This window comes from Tupaia chinensis, unplaced genomic scaffold (genome assembly GCF_000334495.1).
Source record: "Tupaia chinensis unplaced genomic scaffold, TupChi_1.0 Scaffold139218_1, whole genome shotgun sequence".
Lineage (NCBI taxonomy): Eukaryota > Metazoa > Chordata > Mammalia > Scandentia > Tupaiidae > Tupaia > Tupaia belangeri.
In genome coordinates, this window is record NW_006199107.1 from 1,694,301 (window position 1) to 1,717,355 (window position 23,055).

At 35.5% G+C, this 23,055-nt stretch overlaps 1 protein-coding gene across 13 annotated transcripts in view; it reads right to left on the minus strand.

Annotated features, from left to right (window-relative positions):
* ZBTB20 (zinc finger and BTB domain containing 20) overlaps nt 1-23,055 on the minus strand; it is an 885,897-nt gene that overhangs the window by 691,570 nt on the left and 171,272 nt on the right. For 11 of the 13 annotated variants that reach the window (XM_027765659.1, XM_027765668.1, XM_027765674.1 and 8 more), the window contains one exon: nt 2,871-2,922. The gene's annotated coding sequence lies outside the window, so the exon portion shown is untranslated. Of the gene's footprint in view, nt 1-1,676; nt 1,735-2,870; nt 2,923-23,055 lie in introns of all 13 variants that reach the window. The other 2 variants (XM_027765666.1, XM_027765667.1) reach the window with 1 other exon arrangement.

A 23,055-nucleotide genomic window follows, 5' to 3' on the forward strand; every position in this document is an offset into this window, starting at 1 on the left:
AAGAATGCTAGTCTCTTATAGTACTTATCCCAAATAATGAGACTCTCAACTAAAAGCATAAAACTGGATTCTGAAGCATAGATAATAGTATTTACATAACGAAGTCTTACAAACGAATGAAAAACAGTTCATTGGTTCATATGCAGAAAAAAAATTGATGAAAAGGATAAGGAATAGAATAAACAAGGTAGGAGAAGCACTTTGTTTAATATGTAATTTAAGAACTGTCAAAGAAGTAGGGCATGTCTTAGTTACGGGTATATGAAAAAAAGAAGAAGAAATGCTTTTGCAGATAAATAAGTGTAGGTACAGAAATGTAATAGGAGCTTTGTGTTACAATGGAACTTAAACTCCTCTGTACAGTGATCAGCTAAGATGGAACAGAGGCAGTCCCAATGCAATGATTAACTAGCTGACGGAGCTATTATTCATGGCAGGTATGTGAACAGTCAGGGCAGCAATGTTGGTGGCCTCTTCTCATCAAGCAGCTTTGCCAGTACAGACTGGATGCCTGGAACCCGGCAAGACACAAAAACAAAACCTAGAGCCAGCTGAGAGAAGATTCTACACAATTCATCTCCAATTTTAAATATTATGGGAAATCTACACTAAACAATGTTTTCCCTTGGGATTGGCATCTGTTATGTTTATAGGATGTTGACCACCACCTCTACTTATCTAAGTATGTGCAGCATTATATTCGAAACACCTATCTAGAAATTCCCGGTGTATTACATGAAAAAGTCATTCTAACATTAGTTGGCAAAAATTTCTGTTGAAAGGTATGACCAAAATGTTGTTAAATGAACAGATGGTCAAAGTGAGTCCATTTAACTGACAATATATTTTATGGGTCTTTTTTGATCCTGAATAACTAAACCAAACAAAAGCACAGCACATGAGAGGTCACTGTGTCTTTCCTCAATTGGTTGGCAGTTTTATCTATGAAATATGAAGATAAAAACCCAACATAAACTCTGATCCTGCATAGTACATGGTTAATAAAATATTTTAAGTATTCATTTTTAAAAATTCTGACATTTGTAGAGGTGAGAAAATAAATGAGATATTTGCTGTCAGCTCCATGATCCCCAGCATAAAGAAAAAAATTAGAGTCAAATTTCTCATTGTTTGTTTTTGAGCTTATAAGAAAAACAACAGATTATAAGAAAAACAGAAGCTACTCTTTATTTGTACACAAGTCTTTCAATGAAACCTCAAGAAAAAAAAAATTTAAGAAAATTCCATACTAAAATCTCTCTCTCTCTGAAAGTCTATGCTCTCTCTGTGTATATATAATTTCTATTGGGTAATTTCAAATATAAAAGCTGAAACTTGAATAATAAAATGAATTCATTCTCTAGCAGATAAACAATCATCTATTGCTAAATTTTAATCATGAGATTTCTTGAAATGCACACACATACGTGTTCCTAACTAGATTCTTAGTATGGTAACTTTATTTCTATAACCACCCCAAAACATACTTAACCTTGATTTTGTGAAATAAAAATAAATAATATTATGGGCAAAAGAGAGATAAAAAATAAAGAACATATTCCTATCTATAACAGTTAGTAGTAACCGACAGCAGAAAATTGCTGAAAATCATATGTTAAAATGCATCTACACATGTGGTTGTAAAAACAGCTACAAAGAGAATTCTGGTTACCTACCTTCAGAAAGAGATGATGAAATATGAGGCTTAAGAGTACATCTTTAGTACTTCTGTACCTTAAAATATTGCCGAGTATTAATTTTTCATCAAGTTGTCATTTTCTCTGACATTTGGTTTTATTAATCAAGGCATTTATCATTAATTTGTGGAAAATATCATAATTAAGCCAAATAAAATAAAATCCTTAAAAGGTTAAAATTAGAAAGCAGGTGAATTAGAACTTAAACATTACCCTGTTGACATACAGGAGCTTTTTGGAAGTATGGGAATCAAGTTTTTTCAGTTTGGTGCCTCAATCTTGGGGCTGGCTGGTTTTTAAAAAATGTTATAAAGACTTGATTTAAAGCTCTCTGACAGTTTTGACATTCAGGTGAAAGTACTGCTGCTGCATTTGGAACAATTTGCATATCCCACTGCTAAACGGAATGTTTGAGGTGTGCACTGGTGTAAAGAAATTAAAAACAAGCTATCACACATGCTTAAGTGTATGTATTCACAAAACTGATGGTTGGATCGCACCACCCCATCCCCCTCCAATGTAATCTGTGATTTACTCTTCTATAATAAATTACCCTACCATGTTATTCTCGCTGGAAGATCTAACCATGCATGTAAGAAGCAAAGTAATTACAGCCCCCTCTTGTCTAAGAAACCTCCTTCAATCCCTATGAGCTCTTTATACACAATGCAGCAACACAAGTCTATTATAAACTTTCTGCCTGAAATTCTGGACTTTTGACTCTCAGTAGCTGGTAAATCTCATCTGAACAATGTTGCTGTCCCCAACAAATTCATTTTTATTTCTTATAGCTAGTAGTAAAGCTCTTCCTGAGAAAGAATAGGTATGAACTTCTTGTCTTTGAGCCAACTATCTATTTAAAGAAAGGGCAAGGTTTAAAATCAGAAGAGTTCTAAATTAATTTATAAGGCAGAGAAAGAACATAACACATTCCCATATAGAAGGAAAATAGGGTATAGCAGCACCCAATTAAGCTGAAATATTCTAGATGACATAGGTTTCTTCTTTTTTGACTAACAATTTCAGATTATTTTTAGACAGGGAGGAAAAAATAAATCTAACACGTTAAAGGTAATAAAGGAAAGACCTAAAGTAGTAAATTCAAGGCCTTAAAATATCATAAAATATTTCAGGAAGATAAAATCCATTCAAGAAGATGTAAGTGGACATTACCTGCAGCTTTCAGAATCTCAAAGGGCAATTCTTAACACTTCTTTTTGTGTGTCTGTAAAAGAAATACTTAAAATTAGAAACCTGCCAAGGAAACTATTTGTATTTCCATAATATCTTTATGACTAGCCATGAGAAATAGGTAGTTGAGTTAGGGGTATACCAACTAATATCTGTAGTTCTAAAAATGCTAACAATTCAGATTATGTGTGCAGTACATGTATTCAATAAAATGTGACACAAATATACAACATAAACCACAGTGTGTACACTTTTTAGAATAATAGAAGAGTATTCATTAAAATATTTCCAGATGTTTTCTTAATTTATACTAATGAGATTCTTCACATTTTTTAAAAAGAAGCTAATCTACAAGTATTCTTTAACCCATTTATTTTCTTATTTTATTTAACAGAGACAGCAAAGATTATCATGTAAAACGCACTGGTAGGCACTGATGAGTTAGAAAGTACACAAAGAGCAGACATAAGCCCATTCTCAGAATAGTGTTTTACCGACTATTTGGAGACATTTGCGTGAACACAGATAATATAAAGATAAAACTTTTAAAATGGTGGAAAGAAATAAGGGAACAGAAAGTAACCTGCTCAGTATAGCTTGAACTGGTCTATAGCACGTAGTCCTTGACATTAGAACATGAAAGTCAAAACAAACTGATGAGTCACTTTAAAATTCTTTCCTATCTAAATATATTTGAGAGTAGAGAATCAGAGCTGGAACAGGGAGATGCCGAGCAGGCAGGATGCTGAGGTTCCTTTAAAGCCAATTTGGCAAGTTGGACTATAAAAAGGTTTAACTAGAAACAACTCTCCTATTAAAAATTGAATTTGATATTGTATGTCCTTGGAAAACGATCACTCTAAATTTGTTATGAAATCTCAGTGATGACCTTGATGTCATATTTACTAATAATCTCCACAGAGATTCAGCCATTCAAAGTCTCAAAAGCAGTTTTACTAATGGAAATGTAATACATAAACATAAGCTGATCCTATAAGCCAGTACATCTACAGGAAAAGATCTATTTAAAAAAAACAAACAAAAAAAAAAAACAACTCTTTGAGGATTTTAATTGACTGGATATTTAATATGCACATATAATGTTTTTGTAAAGGGAAAACAAAGAGGCAAACAAACCGCACCAGTAAACCAAAACAAACATGCACTAATAAACAAATGGGACCCAAAAAAGGAAGGTGACAGTCCTGTTGCTTTCAAGGTACACGCTTACTCTGCAACCATAAACTGGAGAGGCACTAAAAAGTACAATCTGGTAGGAGGGAGATCAGAACTATTAATGATGGACAAACAGAAGATGATTCAGAATAGGAAAGATAAAGTGTTCAGACTGTAAAGGTAAAAGTGAGAAAGGATTTCCCTGAGAAAAATGATGTGGCCATTGCATGATATATCATAAAAGCAATTATTTATTTATTTATTGTCTGTCTCAACCACTAGAATGGAAGCAACATAAGAGCAGCCACTTAGTCTTCTTTAGTGTATCTCCATTTCTAGGAACAGTGCCTGCCATATACACTAGGAGATCAATAAATATTTATTGAATGAAAGAATAAACAGACTGATCAACCTATGAAACAGACACTAAGACTACATCTATTTACAGTTTAAAAAATTTAGCCTTAAAGAAGTTATATGTCATACAATAAATTTAATTTGGCCCTGTGCAACTCCAAACTCTGGTAACTCATGGTTTATTCTCCCATCCAATATTCATTCTACCAGAAGTAAACAAATTGTTAGACTTATATGTGATATAATTAGTACCATGAGGGTAAACAAAACAAGGCGATGACTTTGAGAGTTAAATATGCTGATAGTTTAGACAGATTTGGACAGGGAAGCTTCTCAGAGGAGGTGACAATAAGAAGTAACCTGAATGAAATTAGGAAGAGAGTGTGTGTATATATATATATATATATGTGTGTGTGTGTGTGTTTGTGTGTGTGTGTGTATATATATATCGAAGAGAGTAAATATATATTATGCCGGCAGTTGCCATAATGGCTATATCACTGGACTCCCACGTAGTTGACCATGGTTCGAGTCCTGGACCCGGTGGCATAAACTCATGTCAGGCGTGTGTGCATGTGTGGTCAAGATCCCAAGAGAAGAAAGGAGGAGAAGGGATTGCAACTTGACCATCCCCCTTGGGGGGGGTGATTTCTCACTTTCTGTCTCTTTGTCTCTGTCTTTCTGGCCAGTGCACACACCCTACAGCAAAAATCTCCCCCCCAACACACACACACACACACACACACACACACAAATATATATATGTATATGTGAATGTATATATAAAACATACATATAAATTGTATAAATATGTATTTTACTCTCTTCCTCATTTTAGTTTTCTTATGTTTATATATATGTATATATATATTTCACTCTCTCTCTCTCTCTCTCTCTATATATATATATATATATGTGTGTGTGTGTATGTATGTATCTTTATCTATCTCTGAGGAACTACCAGGGCTGTTGCGAGATTAAAGATATAACACCCATTACTTTGGTTAGTAAAATTGCTAATATGTAGTAAACAGTGCACTCTTTTTTTTTGGGGGGGGGAGAGGGTTTTGCTATAGGGCATGTGCACTCTCCGGGAAGACAGAAAGAGACAGAGAGATAGAAAGCTAGAAATCAGCCCCCGGGGGATGGCCAGGCCGCAATCCCTTCTCCTCCATTCTCTTCTCAGGATCTTGGGCATGCATGTACAGGTGCCCGACGTGAGTTTAAGCCACTAAGTCCAGGATTTGAACTGCAGTCAACTACATGGAAGTTCAGCAACATACCCATTACGCTAACTGCTGGTCCCAACCATGCACTCTTTACTATTTTTTTACTATATTCCTATTGTTTTTTAAGTTATAAATTCCCCTCTAGATTAGGAATTTTTTAAAGCCATTCATTATCTTCCTTAAAGCTTTTTAAATAGTGCCTAGTGAAAGCTCAATAAACATTTACAAAACTGAAAATATAAACTAATAATTTTCAGTTCATTAATTACAAAAAGTAAACAGACTGAGACCAGCAGATGGCGTAATGGTTATGTCGCTGGACTCCTGCATAGTTCAAATCCTGGACCAAGCAGCTTAAAACTCACACATGTGCATGTGTGCCCAAAATCCCAAGAGGAGAATGGATGAGAAGGGATTGTGGTGTGGCCATCTCCGGGTGTGTGTGTGTGTGTGTGTGTGTGTGTGTGTGTGTGATTTCTTCCTTTCTGTTTCTCTGTCTCTCTGGCAAGCACATGTGCCTTATAGCAAAAATCTCTCTATAAAAAACTGTAAATAGACGATGTGAATATGAAAAAAGTCATCATATTTCATATGCCTGATTCACTTTAACTCAGTTAAATCAATGTCACATAATAATTAGTCTTTCCTAGATTTAAAGAAGAAAGGGGGAAATATGTAAAATGGCTTGGGCTAAGTAAGTCATGAATAACAAAGGAATAGAAAAATCATTAGGATCAGTGAAGTTATCAATAGCAGATCGCCATTTACAAGCTGAGTTTGTCTCCATCATATTAACATATTATTCTAGCACAGGGGCTCTGCTACAGAAGTATCTGATTATTTGTGTATCCTCTCGTAAGCACAAGACTTCGTATACAGCAAACAGCCAAACAATTTTTGTTGAACTGATTGAATTAAAACCATCTTTAATAGTTCTGGTGCTTTATAGGCAGCTGAAATAGCAACCAAGACAAACAAGGTGATTAACAAATTAAAAAAAAATAAATTCCAAAGGAACAATAAAATCATACTTGAGATCTCTGTCCTGTAACAAGTAAGTTGAAAACAGGTATGATTTTACTAAAGATTGATATATCAGTGTCAGTGTTACTGGCACTAGAAAAGACAAATCAGTACAATAGGCCAGAGGGACTCCAGTATAGGTATGAAGAACACTGTTGAGGTGATTTACTGTTTATATGGAGAAAATAAATTTTATTCCCTTCTTAGTAGGTACCAAAATATAAATCAGGTTGATAAACCTGAATATGAATAATAAAACAATCAAAGAGTTCTATAAAAACACATATTGTGTATTTTTCTGAACTCTAAGGAGGTGAGGTAATTTTGGGCATATACAAGGTGATTTATAACAAAAGCAAAAGGATTTATTCATTACTGTTTAAAATGAAAATGTTTATAAGTCAAAAGATATCTTTAACAAAATTAATAGGCCAATAACAAATAAGATAAACATTTTTAACGTGGGGCTAGCCCCATAGCCTAGGGTTAATGGAGCTGGATTCCACATAGTTGGCCACTGTTTGCGTCCTGGTCTCTAGCTTTAAAAATATCCAAGGTGCATGTGCATGCCCCACATCTGAACAGGATGGAGAAGTGGAGAAGGTACTGTGGTATGACCATCCTCTATTAGTGGATGCTTTCTCTCTCTGGCATTTTGCCCTCTGGCGATGAAAAAAATACATATTTTTAATGTATATGATGTTTGTAGAATTAATAGTTTTTATCTGAAAATAAATAGTCTCTTTTTTTAAAAAGCAAAATACATGACTAGGCAATTAAAAATTGAGTTTTTAATTCTCTTCTAAAATATAAAATATACTTATAGATAGATTTTTTTAAGTGTTTGCTATAGGGTGCATCTGCTCATCAGAGAGAGACAGATACAGATAGAGACAGAGAATGAAAATAAGAAAGCACCAACAAGAGGTTGGGCATGCCACAATCTCTTCCCTTCCGTGCTCCTCTTATGACTTGGGGCATGCATGCATACAAACACACCCAACATATTTTTCAGGCCATGGAGTCCCAATCGTGAACTCCATAGTGGGCCATGTGAGATCCAGCTTCCTTAAACCACCATGCCACCTGGCTGAACCTATCGATGATACATCTTAGTATTTATAAAATATAGTTTCAAACGTGTATGAAATAATAAGCTAAATAATACAGTAAAATGCTGAAACAATAGGCTAAATATATAATAATATTAATCTATAATATCAATAGAAATTAAAATTAAAAACCTAAATATTTCACAATAGTAGACTAAGAAAATTATGTGATAGGATAGTATTTATGAAACACAACAATTGAAAATGTATACTAGATCATTAAGTTTAAAAAGCAGGTAGTTAAGGGAACCAGCGGTTAGCGTAATGGCTATGTCGCTGGACTCCCACGTAGGCGACCACGGTTCACATCCTGGACCCGGTGGTTTAAAACTCACGCTGGGTGTGTGTGCGTGCGTGCCCAAGATCCCGAGAGGAGAATGGAGGAGAAGGGATTGTGGCGTGACCATCCCCCCTGGGGAGTGATTTCTCGCTTTCTGTCTCTATGTCTCTCTCTGTCTGTCTGGCAAGCACACGCACCCTATAGCGAAAACCTCTCAAAAAAAGAAAAAAAAAAAGCAGGTAGTTAAGATACCAATTTTAATCATTTGTGTGTATATAATATATTCATAAATACAGATTACATACAACATTTGATTTTATGTACATATAAATGTAGATCTGTATGTATGTGAGTGTGTGTGTGTATATTAGAAACAGTATGTATGTGACTGGTAAGGACCTATACTAAAGTATTCTTGAATTTTTGTCACATGTTAATATTATGGCAGATTTTTTTTCTTACTAGGATTTCTTTCCAAATTTCCCACAATAAACACAAATGACTTCTTATATACATAAAAAAGCACTGAAACAAGTCTCCTAGTATATGTTTCAGGAAAAAAATTTATGTGTTATATTAGATTTCCTAAATGTTAAAAGACCAGAAAAAAAATGTCTATTTGTCTCTATTTTTGATGAGGACTTCCTTCATTAATTGCATACTTTTTTTTTATTAATACAAAAAATGCTAGGAAGGAAAAAGGACAGATGGAGAAAAGGAGGAAAGAAAGAAAACAAAATAGAAATAAAAAGGAAAGAAAAACAGGATTTGTAAAAATAACCACCACCACCTATAAGGTTCCTTGCAGCCAAAATTCAACTGATCATATCTTTAATTGCATTTTCAAGGAAAGGCACAGCCTGGAATATAGAAATTTTAAGAGGGTCTGAATTATATAGTAAGCATACCATTAAAAAAAAAAAAAACAGATAAAATGTGCATTGGTTTCAATAATAGAACTGTTATAGAGAAACAAAATATGTGATAAGAACAAATGAAGACCCAAAAATCCATTTGGAAGTAGGAATAGTATAGTGAAAATTAAAAATAGGTAAATTATAATCAACTACAAAATCATATTGTCTATTCACACATAAGAAATTATTTTACTCCATACTACTTAATATGCCATTCAAGAGTCACCTACAATACATGAACTATGGCCCTTCTGGCTAGTCATTTCAACTGATCTTATTTCATTTTGGCCTTCCCAATTAAAGGCAAAGTGAATAGAAACTGCTTAAAGCCATTCTCTAATAACAGTTTAAAAAACAAGTTTCATTAAATAAAACTGTAAACACAAGGATTAGCTTTCTTATCAAAACATGGCAAATTAAAACCAATTTATGATCCTCAACATCATACATTTGCAAAGAATCTGTGTATCTTATATGGTTAAGTGGATAAAAATGCACTCCCTTTGAGGCTGGTTCTAGTAATTTGGTTCTAGTTCACCCGATAATGGTCCTTCTTAAAGTGGATGTATTCATTGTGACTTTGGGTATTTTTAACGTTTTTAAAATACCAGAGAAATCTGATAAGTTTTATGGTAGACTACTCCAAGAATCCTTCATAAAAGTGGCCTGGCTAAACCCCATACGAAAGCCATCTAAAATCAAATCAAATTCCATGGAGCCAGAGCTGTAGGTCAACAACAAAAGAGCATTCAGTTGACTCAATTATACTTGTTAGGTATTTCAGCTTCCCTTCCAAATAGAGGGGAAAAGTTCAGAAAGATTATGTACTAAATACTACTTTTAACCCTAAAATTCAATCCATTTTTCCCTGTACTTGTCTCTTTAAAAGTAACCCAAGCCTGTCCCCTTATTATGTGCTGCTTCACTTTGTTTATTTTTATTTCCCAATAGCAGAATGCCTTAAATAAATTCTTAAAAACCAACACACCAACAAATAAATAAATTAAAACTCAATGACTATAAAAAGTACATATCTAACCTACTTAATTATTAACAGGTAAACAGAATGCATTTCTGAATTATTTACTTAATCTCCTTTGACTAAAAACTTTAAAGTTTTCGAGTTTGGAATGTGTACCTTTTCTAAGGATCCATAAAACAGTTGTTCTGAAATATTCAATTAAGGCATTTGCATAACAGCAATTTAAAAACATCCAAGTAAATGTAAACTTAAACATTTGCCCAAGTGCATAAGAAATAGAACACATTTTGAAGATTTCAGAGGTCAGTAAATTCCTTTCCTTCCAACTTCCCCATCTTCTTTATTCCTCAATACCTTTAGACAAAATTTGTTGAAATATTTAGCATTAAATTATATTGTGATACAGTAATGGTTTAGAAGCAAGCATGTATATAATATTATTATTCTTAAACATGCCATAGGACATAAATGATTATGCAACTACAAAAAATTAATAATTCTGAAACTAGAAAAAACACCAAGCATAAAAAATAGACAAAAATGACCAATTTTTCCACATAAAGTACAAGTTCAGCAATAGATAATAGACAAAAATCACCAATTTTTCCACATAAAGTACAAGTTCAGCTAATGTACTAAAGAATGACTGCTTCTTGACACAAGTAAACATCTATTACCTGAAATGCTGGATAATTAAATTTTCTGGTTAGCTAAGGGTTCACCAGAGGGAATAAAGTTTTTGTTTTGATCGTTTTTACTAAAAATCTAAGACATACTAGTAGATTTCTCTGCCTTGGTAAATAGTGTATTATAATTTTATCTTTCATTAAAGATGAAAAATTTATATTGCCTTAGAGGAAGGCTCTTAATCTTTTGGGGGGTCATAAGGCCCTCTGGGAAGATGATAAAACCATGGATCATTTTCTCTAGAAAAGTTCACATGCTCACAAAATTTTGTGTGAAATTTCCAGGGGTCTAGGGGCCCACACAAAAATCCCTTGCCTTCTAATTTAACAGAATTCTAAATACTTAAACACAGGAGATTGTACTGACTATACAGTGACCCTAGGACATAATAAGGATGTTTGAAGTCGCTTTTTGAAGACATCCCTAATAATGAGCTATTTTCTTATGAGTTTTTCTTCTAAAATGGAAGGAAGAAGGGGAAAAAAAATAATTCTGATTAATTTAGTTTTAAGTATGTCTAAAGGTTAAATATGTCTCCTTTTAGGACAATCACACTACCAGTTCTTTGAGCTTTAAAACAAAATAGAGCTGTTTTCAAATCATTTCACATTTTAGAAGTGGCAATAATTTTCTTCTCATATTTTTGTAATTCTCAGAGGAGGCAGGGTCAGAGAAAAAGCTACTTAATTCTCACCTTTACATTTTTTTTAAGGGTATTGCCATAGGGCACCTGCGTAGATGGATAGAAAGAGAGAGAGAATGAAAGTGAGAAATCACCTCCCCAAGGGGGTATGGCCACATCGCAATCCCTTCTCCTCCATTCTTCTCCTGGGATTTTGAGCATGCAGGTACACTCACCTGATGTCATTTTCAAGCTGCCAGGTGAAGGACTGAAGCTGTGGTCTACCATGTGGGAGTCCAGGGCTTAACCACTACACCACCACACCACCTGCTGTTAATCTAAAGATTAACAGGTAAGAGCCAACACACAAGTATTCCCGATACTCAGATTCTGTTCTACATGCTTTTATATATACTTAATAAAGCCTTACATAAATTCTAGATAGGGTGGATTTTAAAGAATAGCTGGTTGAGGATGGGTGTGAGGTGCAAGAGAAGAAACATTTGACAGATGGGAAAATGTAAATTTCTCTGTTGTAAATAAATAAATAAATAAAATTAGGTGGTTTGATTTCTGAATAGCAAAAAAAATAAAATAAAATAAAAAGGAATTAGCTTATGATCCTGCAATTCCACTCTACTATTGAGTATGTACCCAAAAGAACTTATTATAGGTAGGTAGAAAGATATGAGCAGAAGTCATAAAACACCAGTGTAAAAAGGATGGGATTCATCACATGTTGTCAGTAGTTGCAGCCAGACTCCTGGTGCTAACAGAGGAAAGGTTATCTAACTTTTACTGCCTGAATTGTCATTAGAAGACCAGGAGATGCTTGTGGAACACAGATAAGGTTCATTATCTGTGGACAAGGATGTGTATGGTGGTCTCAACTGGACTGGACTGAGGTATATATCATGCTGGGTAAAGTCTCTTCACAATCTAAATGATGTATAGCAATTTAACGTATGAATAATACACACACACACACAAACATGCATACAAGAATCAAAGGAGTCAAAGAACCAAGGGGTCTTGAAAGAGAGGACAAAGGCAAGGGGAGGGGGCCCTTCTGACCTTTGCAGACTTGACTATAGTTTGGCTCAGAAACTCTCTGTCTTTCTGGCGAGTGTATGTGCCCTATAGCAAAAACCTCTACAAAAAAAAAAAAAAAAAAGAAAGAAAGGAAGGAAGGAAGGACGGACCAAAGCCACTATAGGTGTTGGCTACTTTGAGGGCTTTGTATGGGTCAGAAAAGCGTATCTCTTGACCTGAAGTTATATTCTCCTAGAGTATTGTGCTAGATGGACTTATATGAAGACTATTTTACTATAAATGTCCCCAAGGCTGCCATTCCTTGGATCAGATGCATTGGCTAATGCTAGAGTTACTAGAGAAACCGCAAAGGTTATAAAGATGTTTCTTTGAACTACAACATATAAACCAAATACTTTGCTCTGGTCTCTGCATAAACATTTGGATAAACAAACATTTCATGCTTTAATTATCTTTATGTAAGGAACAAAGTAATCCATCACCCATGGCATCCTTCTAAAATAGTTTTAAAATGTTGAATAGACACAAGTTGAAGAACCTTCTCAATAATAAAGAATTTCTTTGTGAGAAAGAAAATAAAAAAAAATAAGACCAGGAGAATGCAACTCCTTTCCCTCTTGTAGCAAGCACATGCAAACACATTCTCCTGGCTACCTGACTGATATTTCATCTTCCTCTGGATATACTGGACCAGTATGGCAACACTGTCCCTATGTGCATACTTATACCTTCGAAGGCCACACTGGGCATGTTTAAGACTTACCCATGGGACCAACAGTTAGCGTAATGGCTATGTCGCTGGACTATCATGTAGTCAACCGCGGTTCACGTCCTGGACCTGGTGGCTTAAACTCACGTCGGGCGCGTGTGCATGCGTGCCCAAGATCCCAAGAGGAGAATAGAGGAGAAGGGATTGTGGTGGGGCCATCCTCTCCAGGGGGTGATTTCTCGCTTTCTATCTCTCTGTCTCTCTCTTTCTGGCGAGCGCACGCACCCAATAAGAAAAAAACCTCTCCAAAAAAAAGGAAAAAAAAAAAAAAGACTTACCCTATCAGTCACTTCAGTTCACTCTATCAGACAAAAAGTGCACAAGTGTGACAAAAGCCTACAAAAACAAACAAAAAACCTGGCTACTGTGACAGATCCTCCTCCTAAATATTCATGATAATGCCCCACAATAAAAGAAAGACCCCATTCTTCTCTGGGCTCAATCACCATCAGGTGCCTGGAAGTCTCTGGGTGTACTGATTAAAACTTCCCTTTTTCATAAAATAAATAAATAAAAACCTTACAGAAATTCCAGGGAGTAAGTAACATCATTATTCCCTGTTTTACTGATGTGTAACCTGAGGCTCAAAAAGTAATTTGCCAAAGGATACCTGTCTAATGCGATGAGCCAGAATTCCACCTAGTTAATCCGGCTACAGAACCCACACTCCACCAGGCCATGCACTACATTTCCAACTGCAATCTTCTGAGCTGGTGGATTTTCTTGTATGATTTTATATTTAATACAAGTCCACCTCATCACTGCGATCCAAGTAATATTCATTCTGTTTTCCCCAAACCCATTTAAAGAATTGCTCATAAGTTGCTGACAAAACTGGCACCACCCCTGTGGAGCTGGCAGTAATAAACTATTGTAAATTTCCCAGAGTCAATACCCCAGATGGAAAAGTAAAACACCGCTAGTTCAGTAAATGTGGAGCCATACAATAAAAGCTGACCCCTCATTTCCTTTTTGAAAAACAGTTCTGATGGGACAGAAAATTGAATGATTATACATTCTAAGGGTCAACCAAGACAAGAGTATAACTGTGCAATATTATTATAATAACAGTTCCCAAAGGTGGGATTGACTGCTATTCCTAATTCTTCTGGAGAGAAATACAAACCAGACTTTTTTTCTGGTCTTAATTTATTTCTAAGAAATAAAATATTGAAGCAAAATTCATATTTAGAGAGGGAAGGCAAGTTACTTCAGTGGCCAAAGCTACAGTAACATGAACATTTTCTTGGCAAATCTTTCTGAGAGATTTGAGTGTTACCAGAGAGAGCAACAAATTTGTAGAGCAGGACTTGCTTTTAGTGTACCAACTTTTATATATTGAGTAGTTCCACAAAGAGCAAAGGCTGATAACAAAAATAAAATTAAATATATAAAGCTCATCTTTATAGTTTGTTCAGAAAAAGGTGTTAGTTACAAGTTCATTCCATTTCATTTGTATTGTTGACTTATTCTCTACATATAAATGCAAACAAGCAAGTATCAGTGAGACAAATATAAAAGGCCAAAATAAAGGAGAATGTTCAAAGTCCTAAAAAATAGCTAAAGATCAGCTATACAGGAGTTAAGGCACAGCACAAGGCAAATAGAAATACAAACTCAAGAAAACATAAACAAGAGCTTCGATAACCCAGACAACTTTTCTATATTATACTCAGGGACTTCTGTAAAGTTAAAGTCTATATTGATTCTGAAACAGCCAAGAGAGGCTAGGAATGAAAACCAGGCTAAAATAGAAAGTGTAGCAGAATACAGTATCATGCTCAACTTTTGCTTATCTCTAAATAATCCTATATACTAATAAATAATAAAGCAAATATTTGAAAATCATCTAGTTATTATCTTCTTTCCCATGATTCCTAATCACTTACAATATCGAGTCCAATGTGCTTGGTTTTCAAAGTTCTCCATAACCTGGTTTCATTATGTAATATATTTTCACTTCCAAATAATGCAGAAATGCACCATCCAATTCAATCAGATAAGATTTTAAACAAATAAACAATCACTGAGCAAATAATTTTTGGGTCTACAGTATATCATGCAGTTATCATGTTATACAGTGTCCCCACACATGCACATGAGGCTTTTTATAAGCCCTCTACTTGTTCTCCATGATGTCTTTTCTTTATGGGACAGTACAAGTACTATTATCTACTCTACTAATTCCTATTAAACAAGAACTAATTCTGGGCCCACAGGTGGCATAATAGTTACAGCTCTGGATCCCACATGTCTACTCCACGGTTCGAGTCCCAGGCCCTCTGTCTTGAAAAACATGCTGGGTGCATGTGCATGCTCAAAATCATGACAGGAGAGGGGAGAAGGAAATGCATCGTGGCCACTCCCCAGGGGGTGATTTCTCTTTCTTTCTCTCTCTGTCTCTCTCTCCCTCTCTCCAGAGAGCATACATGCCCTGTGACAAAAATCTTAAAAAAAATTAACTTGAAAATGCAAGTTAGATAAGTTAAATTATTATATAATATATCAGCACCCTGAAACCAGATCTAGGAACATGGCAGCACTGATTCTCAAGGCTGTTCTCAAGGCTGTTTGACTACATTTCAGGACATGCTCAAGGTAGAAAGTGGTGCAGAAAGCTAATAGTAAACCTTTCAAGTATGTACCTTATCAAAGTGCCCAATAAGCACCAGATTTAAGCAAATATCATTCAGAAAATTTTGGCTTCAGACTAATATAAAAGGCTTCCTCCTTTCAATGATGTTTGCTTATCTGGTATACAAAATTAGATTAGCAGTTAATAGACTGGGAATTTTTACTTTTAAGCCAAAAATACAGCTAACAGAATTGAAATTTTAAGTAATTTATTGAATTAAATTAATTGAGTTTTCAAATATGTTTTAAATGCCCAGTAATTTTCCTTGTTATGTTACAGATCTTTCATCATTTCTAATTTGTAAAACATACATTTCTTTGTATAAACTCATGGTTTTCACAACTGCTTCAATTACTATTAGGTTGTCGAGAAAGTCATGACATATTTTTCCTGTTTTTCTGTGCAAAAATACACCATGACTCCTGACAACTCAGTATTTCAGTAAGGCCTCTTTTCAATGTGGCTATTTTCCTATGCTAAATTATTGCTCCACTGATTCTTTTATGCAAAGCCAGATTTACTCTCTGAATTTACCTTTGTCTTTCTTCTTCCAAAAGGCATATTGACGTTGAACATAGACCTTCCACTTCCTGCTATTTTAATTACAATATACCATCCTCCCACATTACAATCCAGTTTATCTGCACACAGTCTATTTTTCCTCTGAATGAGATCTTGGGTTTTGGGATGTCTCTCTTCAGAGACTTGAGCCTGGCTCAGTCCTTGTCCTATCTTCTTTAATGTACACTGAATATCCACAATCTATGACAGAAACTGAAATATCGATGGCATAGAAGTACAGAGGGAAATGGTAGATGCTAGTAACTTTGAGGGGTGGTGGTAGGGGGTCTGAAGGAAATGAGCAACAGACACAAAAATGCATGTAAACAAGAGCAATTGGTTATGGAGTTGTATACCGCAGCAAAGAAAACATGTCCTGACAGTGCAATAAATACTTTAAAAAAACAAAGCAGTAGTTGAACTTAAACAAATGTTATACAACATTATGTAATGTTCAATATTGAATACAATGTATCTATATCTTTGATTTCATTATTCTATACTATACGTATGCTTTGAAATGCCATACCGTTCTCCACAAAGCTGTAGGATAATTATTTGTAGGCAGAAATTATAATTTCAAAAAATTAATAAATTAATTTTTAAATCAATATTTTTTCAAACCCTCGCCCTAGTCTTCTTTCTATAAGACATAACTTTCTTTAAGTGTCCCTGACTGAGCCAGTCCCAAAGCCTACTAGTCGAGAGCACTATATCCCACATGCCTAACTGCTGTTCAAATCCTGGCCCTTGTGCAGTCTGAAAACATGCACAGCATCTGTGTGAGCATGCCACAGATCCTGATCAGATGGAGAAATGGAGTAGGTATTGCCGTGTGACCACACCCCACTGGGGGATGCTTCCTCTTCTCTCTCACTCTATGGTAAGCACAGGCGCCCTCTGGCAATTATGAATGAATGAGTGAATGAGTCTGCTCACATTACTTTCTGTGAAAATGTCTCTGCTCTATCAAGATGCACTGTAGCTGCCCAGCCCCATGCAGTGACTTTCCAAGTGAACTTCCCCTTGGTCTTAGAGCTGAAGAACCAAATTCTCAGTTTCTCCAAAATTCTATCTCAGTGCTTTCTCCCTTCTCACTCTTCAGTCATTCCTATCAGATAACTATGCATAGCACTCTCTTGCATTCAACAATTAATTCAGATGAAATCAACCCACTCATTCATTTTAGCTCAGATTCCTACACTTAGATTTAGAAAATACTGATCAATTGAATAACTGAGTAAACATACAGGGATCTGATCGTATGCTATGTTCTCTTAAACACTTTTAGAGACATGAAACATGGAGGACCGTAAAGTAGCAACACATACACACCACGTACAAACTCGTACTTCCCCCTCCCCACCAAAATTATTTGATCAGAATCCAGTTGCACTTCCTTTTTCAGGCCACATTTGTTTGGGACTTTTGAATTTCCTCTTCCAGACATCTTTTTCTCCCAGGTCATTTCATAATAGTCCCCCTGGTCTTATCATTTAGTTATCAACTCAAATAGCACCTCATTGCTCTTTACCACACTATTCCCCCTTTCTGACTCAAATTACTATTTAATCTACTATATAGTTTTCTTTTCTTCACAGGTCATCACTATCCACAGTTACTTTATTTACTATAAACGCTTCCATTGTCTCTCTCTCTCTCTCTCTATGCTATCTGTCTTGTTCACTGCCAAATCACTTGCCCTAGGCCATCATGCTTGGCACATAGTAAGCACTCAGATATCTGAATAATGAATAAGCGAATACTCAAAAATCATTAGGAAGTTAATATCCAAGCCATATATATTCATCAAGCACCAACGACGCACAAGGTGATTTTATTTTATTTTATTTTATTTTATTTTATTAGCTAAAGCTTAGGACAAGGAATGCTATGCCAGTAAGTCCTTAGCATGTCCTTCCTGACATGCATATAACAAGTACATATGAGAGAAAGTCCCAAGATCAACTGTATGACACATATTTTGAAAGAGTTCTAAACAAATAGATTGCTACAGAATTAGGTCTAAATGTCTTGATACGTAAGAGTAAAATCAGTGAGCCAGCAGGTGTCATGAAGGTCAAGGCACTGGATTTCACCTGGCCTGGTGGTGCAGCTGGAGTCCTAGACCCAAGACTTGAAAAACATGCCTGGCACAGGTGCATGTGTACCCCAAATCCTGAGAGGTGACTAGAGGAGAAGAGACTGTGTCATGACCATTCTCCATGGGGGATGATTTCACAGTGACTCTCTTCAATTCTGTCTGGCAAGCACATACGTTCCTTAGCAAAAACTAAAAAAAGGAAAAAAAAAAATGAAACTGATTTTCTAGCCATTGTTCCCTTTACATTTCCCCATTAAACTTTTTTTTTTTTTTTGAAGAGGTTTTAGCTATAGGACACGTGCGCTCGCCAGACAGACAGAGAGAGACAGAGAGACAGAAAGCGAGAAATCACTCTCCCAGGGGGGATGGCCACGCCGCAATCCCTTCTCCTCCATTCTCCTCTCGGGATCTTGGGCACGCACGCACACATGCCCGGCGTGAGTTTAAGCCACCGGGTCCGGGACGCAAACCACGGTCAACTACATGGGAGTCCAGCGACATAGCCATTACGCTAACTGCTGGTCCCCCAATTAACTTTTGATATATCATCTCCTTTTATGATGTCAAGAGTTGATGGAACTGAATGAAAGTAGTGGCCTTGCCACATACTTCACTGTGAGCCTTTACCAGCAAAACATATGAGTCAGTCCCCATAAAACGTGGAAGATTCAGGCTGAGACATATAGAAATATATGTAGAGATTCAGTGTGGTGGTGACATATATAAATCTACCCCCCCTTTATGCAATATGCCAATATAATGCCTATGCCTAGAGTTGACAATAATCCAAATGCTTCTAAGAGAAGATAAAAAAAAATTTTAAGTCATTTATTTAATCCAAGAATTGGCATTGTCTATAAAAAGAAAAGTAAAAATCATTTTAGTCTTTGAAGGTCATACAGTTTCTGTCTAAACAATTCAACTCTGCCACCATAGTGTGAAAGCAGACAAAGGCAAAACTACATAAATGAAAGAGCGTGGCTGTACTCCAGTAAGCTTTTCCTTACAAAAAAGCAGGTGGACAGATTTGTGAAGCCATGATCTAAACTCATGCATGAAGCTCCCAAAATTTCTATATAGAGGGGACTTAGCAATAAAATTTGATTAGAATGGGTACTAAGAGGACTTGGATTAGAAGCTGCCTTTGTGTGATATATATAGACTATATAAATATGTGTAGGTTGGGTGAGATTTGGGGTGACCTGAAATCCTCACTGCCTTGTCACTGCCACCTAACCCCACAATCAATTTGTGGGTGTTCTTGGCATTACATTTGTCCTTATATACAACAGATTTATCATCTTTCCACAAATATTCTACCCATCAGATTATTATATAATAATTTAAAGTTTGTTTTTGTAAAGCTGCAAAAACCACTTGGTTGAAATTTTAAAAAATACATTCTTTTTATACATGCTAATTCTGCAATTCTATTTTAATCAACCATTAATTTTGTCAGACATGATTTGTTTTTAATAAACTCATCTTGTTCACTGCTTATAATTCTTTTCTCTTCAAGATGTTTACTGATTTCTTTTCTAGTATGTTATTGAAAACGTCAGCTACCCTGTAAGGCCATTTGAAGTTATATTTGTATTAAATCTATTATTAAATTGTTTCTCCCTCAGAATCCTTATATCTTCTAGATATTCTTCTATATATCCTATGTATAATATATCTTTATATATCCAAAGTATACTAAATACCCTACTTCTCTGTTTCTGGTTGATAGCTACTTTCCAAAGGTATTTCAAATTCATTTCATGGTTTTCAAAATTGTATTCCAACATAAAAACATCTATATGATTAAAGTAAATCTTGATAAAAATTCTAAATTATAGTCCACTGACCCACATTTTATCTATGACATACATTTTTTATTAATTAGTAACATTATCATTTTAAATTCTCTATCTTACAGTTGCTGTAATCAGTTTTTATCAAGATATCAGTCCCTTGGGAACCAGCAGTTACCGTAATGGCTATGTCGCTGGACTCCCACATAGTCGACCGCGGTTCACGTCCTGGACCTGGTGGCTTAAAACTCACGCAGGGCGCGTGTGCGTGCGTGCCCAAGATCCCGAGAGGAGAAAGGAGGAGAAGGGATTGCGGCGTGACAATCCCCCCGGGGGGTGATTTCTCGCTTTCTGTCTCTCTGTGTCTCTGTCTGGAGAGCGCATGCGCCCTATAGCAAAAACCTCTCCAAAAAAAAAAAAAAAAAGAAATATCAGTCCTCTTTTGTGATAATAAATAAATTGTAATCAATGTTTCTTATATCCAATTCTGTTTATCTTCTTTGGCTACATAAATTTCTAGAGTCTATTGTATCAACGAAAACTTAACATCCACTAGGGGTTTCTAAAAATGCTAAAGCTATAACATCCAAACGTAAAGTTTACCATTAACTTACATCAACATGCCATACAATAATGATTTCTAAAATATAATGAGAAAAATATACAAATACTTTAGATAATATTATAAAGTCTGCTTCGGTTGGATTCAGTATTCAATAAATGAAAACACTTGAGAGCGCATGCCCCCTATAACAAAAACCTCTCCAAAAAAAAAAAAAAAAGAAATATCAGTCCTCTTTTGTGATAATAAATAAATTGTAATCAATGTTTCTTATATCCAATTCTGTTTATCTTCTTTGGCTACATAAATTTCTAGAGTCTATTGTATCAACGAAAACTTAACATCCACTAGGGGTTTCTAAAAATGCTAAAGCTATAACATCCAAACGTAAAGTTTACCATTAACTTACATCAACATGCCATACAATAATGATTTCTAAAATATAATGAGAAAAATATACAAATACTTTAGATAATATTATAAAGTCTGCTTCGGTTGGATTCAGTATTCAATAAATGAAAACACTTGAGAATCCTAGTAAAAGTAAGCCTTGAGACGTTTGAAATATCCTTTCTAAATAATGGGAACATTTAGGTAATTGTACAAAACAACGACTGGGTTTTTGAGGTCATAAAATGCTTGACCTTCCTAGGTACAATGAATAAAGAAAGCTTACCACTAAATTACACAATAGTGGTAAGATGGTTCAATCTGCCTGAAAAATAACATTTTCAAAAGCGCCATAAAGTAGCTGAATCATTAAAGAAATAATTGGAAAAATTATTTCTCTTTCCTGATATGAAGGAGAATCAGAAAATGTTGCAATATTTACCAAAAAAAGAATGAAGTGTTCACATCTCACTTGTGAGAACTGAACAGCTTTATTACCTATGCTCTTGCTATGTATTTAACATATTGAATAAAACCATTTCCAAAAGAACACAGATTTCCTGTACTGGGTTCCTGATAATATCACATGATGGAAAAGAAGCATTCACACACAATAAGCTGTCAGACACTCATTCTGTATTCATAGAGCCCAATTTTTCCTTATAGACATGAGTACAACACAATTCATAAAGTGCCAAAAATTTAGTGGAAGTGCAAACCTTTCAACTTCATTCAGGTATCAACAAAAGCACCAGGTTAGCTCCATGTGAAAAAATGTTAGGCCCAAAAAATTGAAGATAAGGACAAGACTGACTCTGGAATAATTTATCTACTTCTGCTACAGTTCATCTATTGAAAATAATTAAATCAAGCTTGCCAAAATTCTGTCTTGTGTGGTTCACACTACAGGATCAATACAATTCCTCTAATCCTCATCATTGTCTTTTTTTTTTTTTTTTTTTTAGGTTTTTGCTATAGGGCGCGTGCGCTCGCCAGACAGACAGAGAGACAGAAAGTGAGAAATCGCCCCCCAGGTGGGTTGGCCACACCACAATCCCTTCTCCTCCATTCTCCGCTCAGGATCCTGGGCACGCATGCACACGCGCCCAGCATGAGTTTCAAGCCACCAGGTGGGGGACGCGAACCACAGTTGACTACATGGGAGTCCAGTGACATAGCCATTACAGTAACTGCTGGTCCCACCTATTTCTTTTTAATAGTTTCTCTCTCCACCTAAACTCTCCAACTTCTCTCTCTTCCACTGAACACACACACACTCTGCATGATGCTGTTAAAGATGTTTTATTTTTTGAAAGTCACATAGATTACTGATACGACAGTACAAAATTCTATCAATCAACTACTGAAGAATTGGAAATTTGAGCAACATGCATTTGAGCAATGCAAGTGCTAACTGGATCATCAGAAAGTAATGATGTCTTTTTCCACCAAAAGACATCATGACTTTTCAGATGACCCAATACATTTATCCTACACATGCTATGCATCCTCTATAAGAGAATTAACAAACTATAGACAATCTTAGATATTAGCATAAGTATCCAAATAAATCTTGGTTTACAAAAAAGGGAGTTTGGCAGAATTGTTCATTCTCATCTAAACCTGTCAGTGAAGCCTCTAGAATTTCTATACGGGTTTTAGCAACAAAATTAGATTAATACTAGTAACTGCCTCTATGTGATATATATACTGCTTTTATATGAACTGTATGAGTATGTGAGGGTTAGGGGAAATTTGGCAGAGCCTAAACCCCTTATCCTTTTCACTGCCACCTAATTCCACATTAAGATGTAAAGGCAGATGGGACCAGCAGTTGGCGTAATGGCTATGTCGCTGGACTCCCACGTAGTCAACTGCGGTTCAAGTCCCGGACCCGGTGGCTTAAACTCAC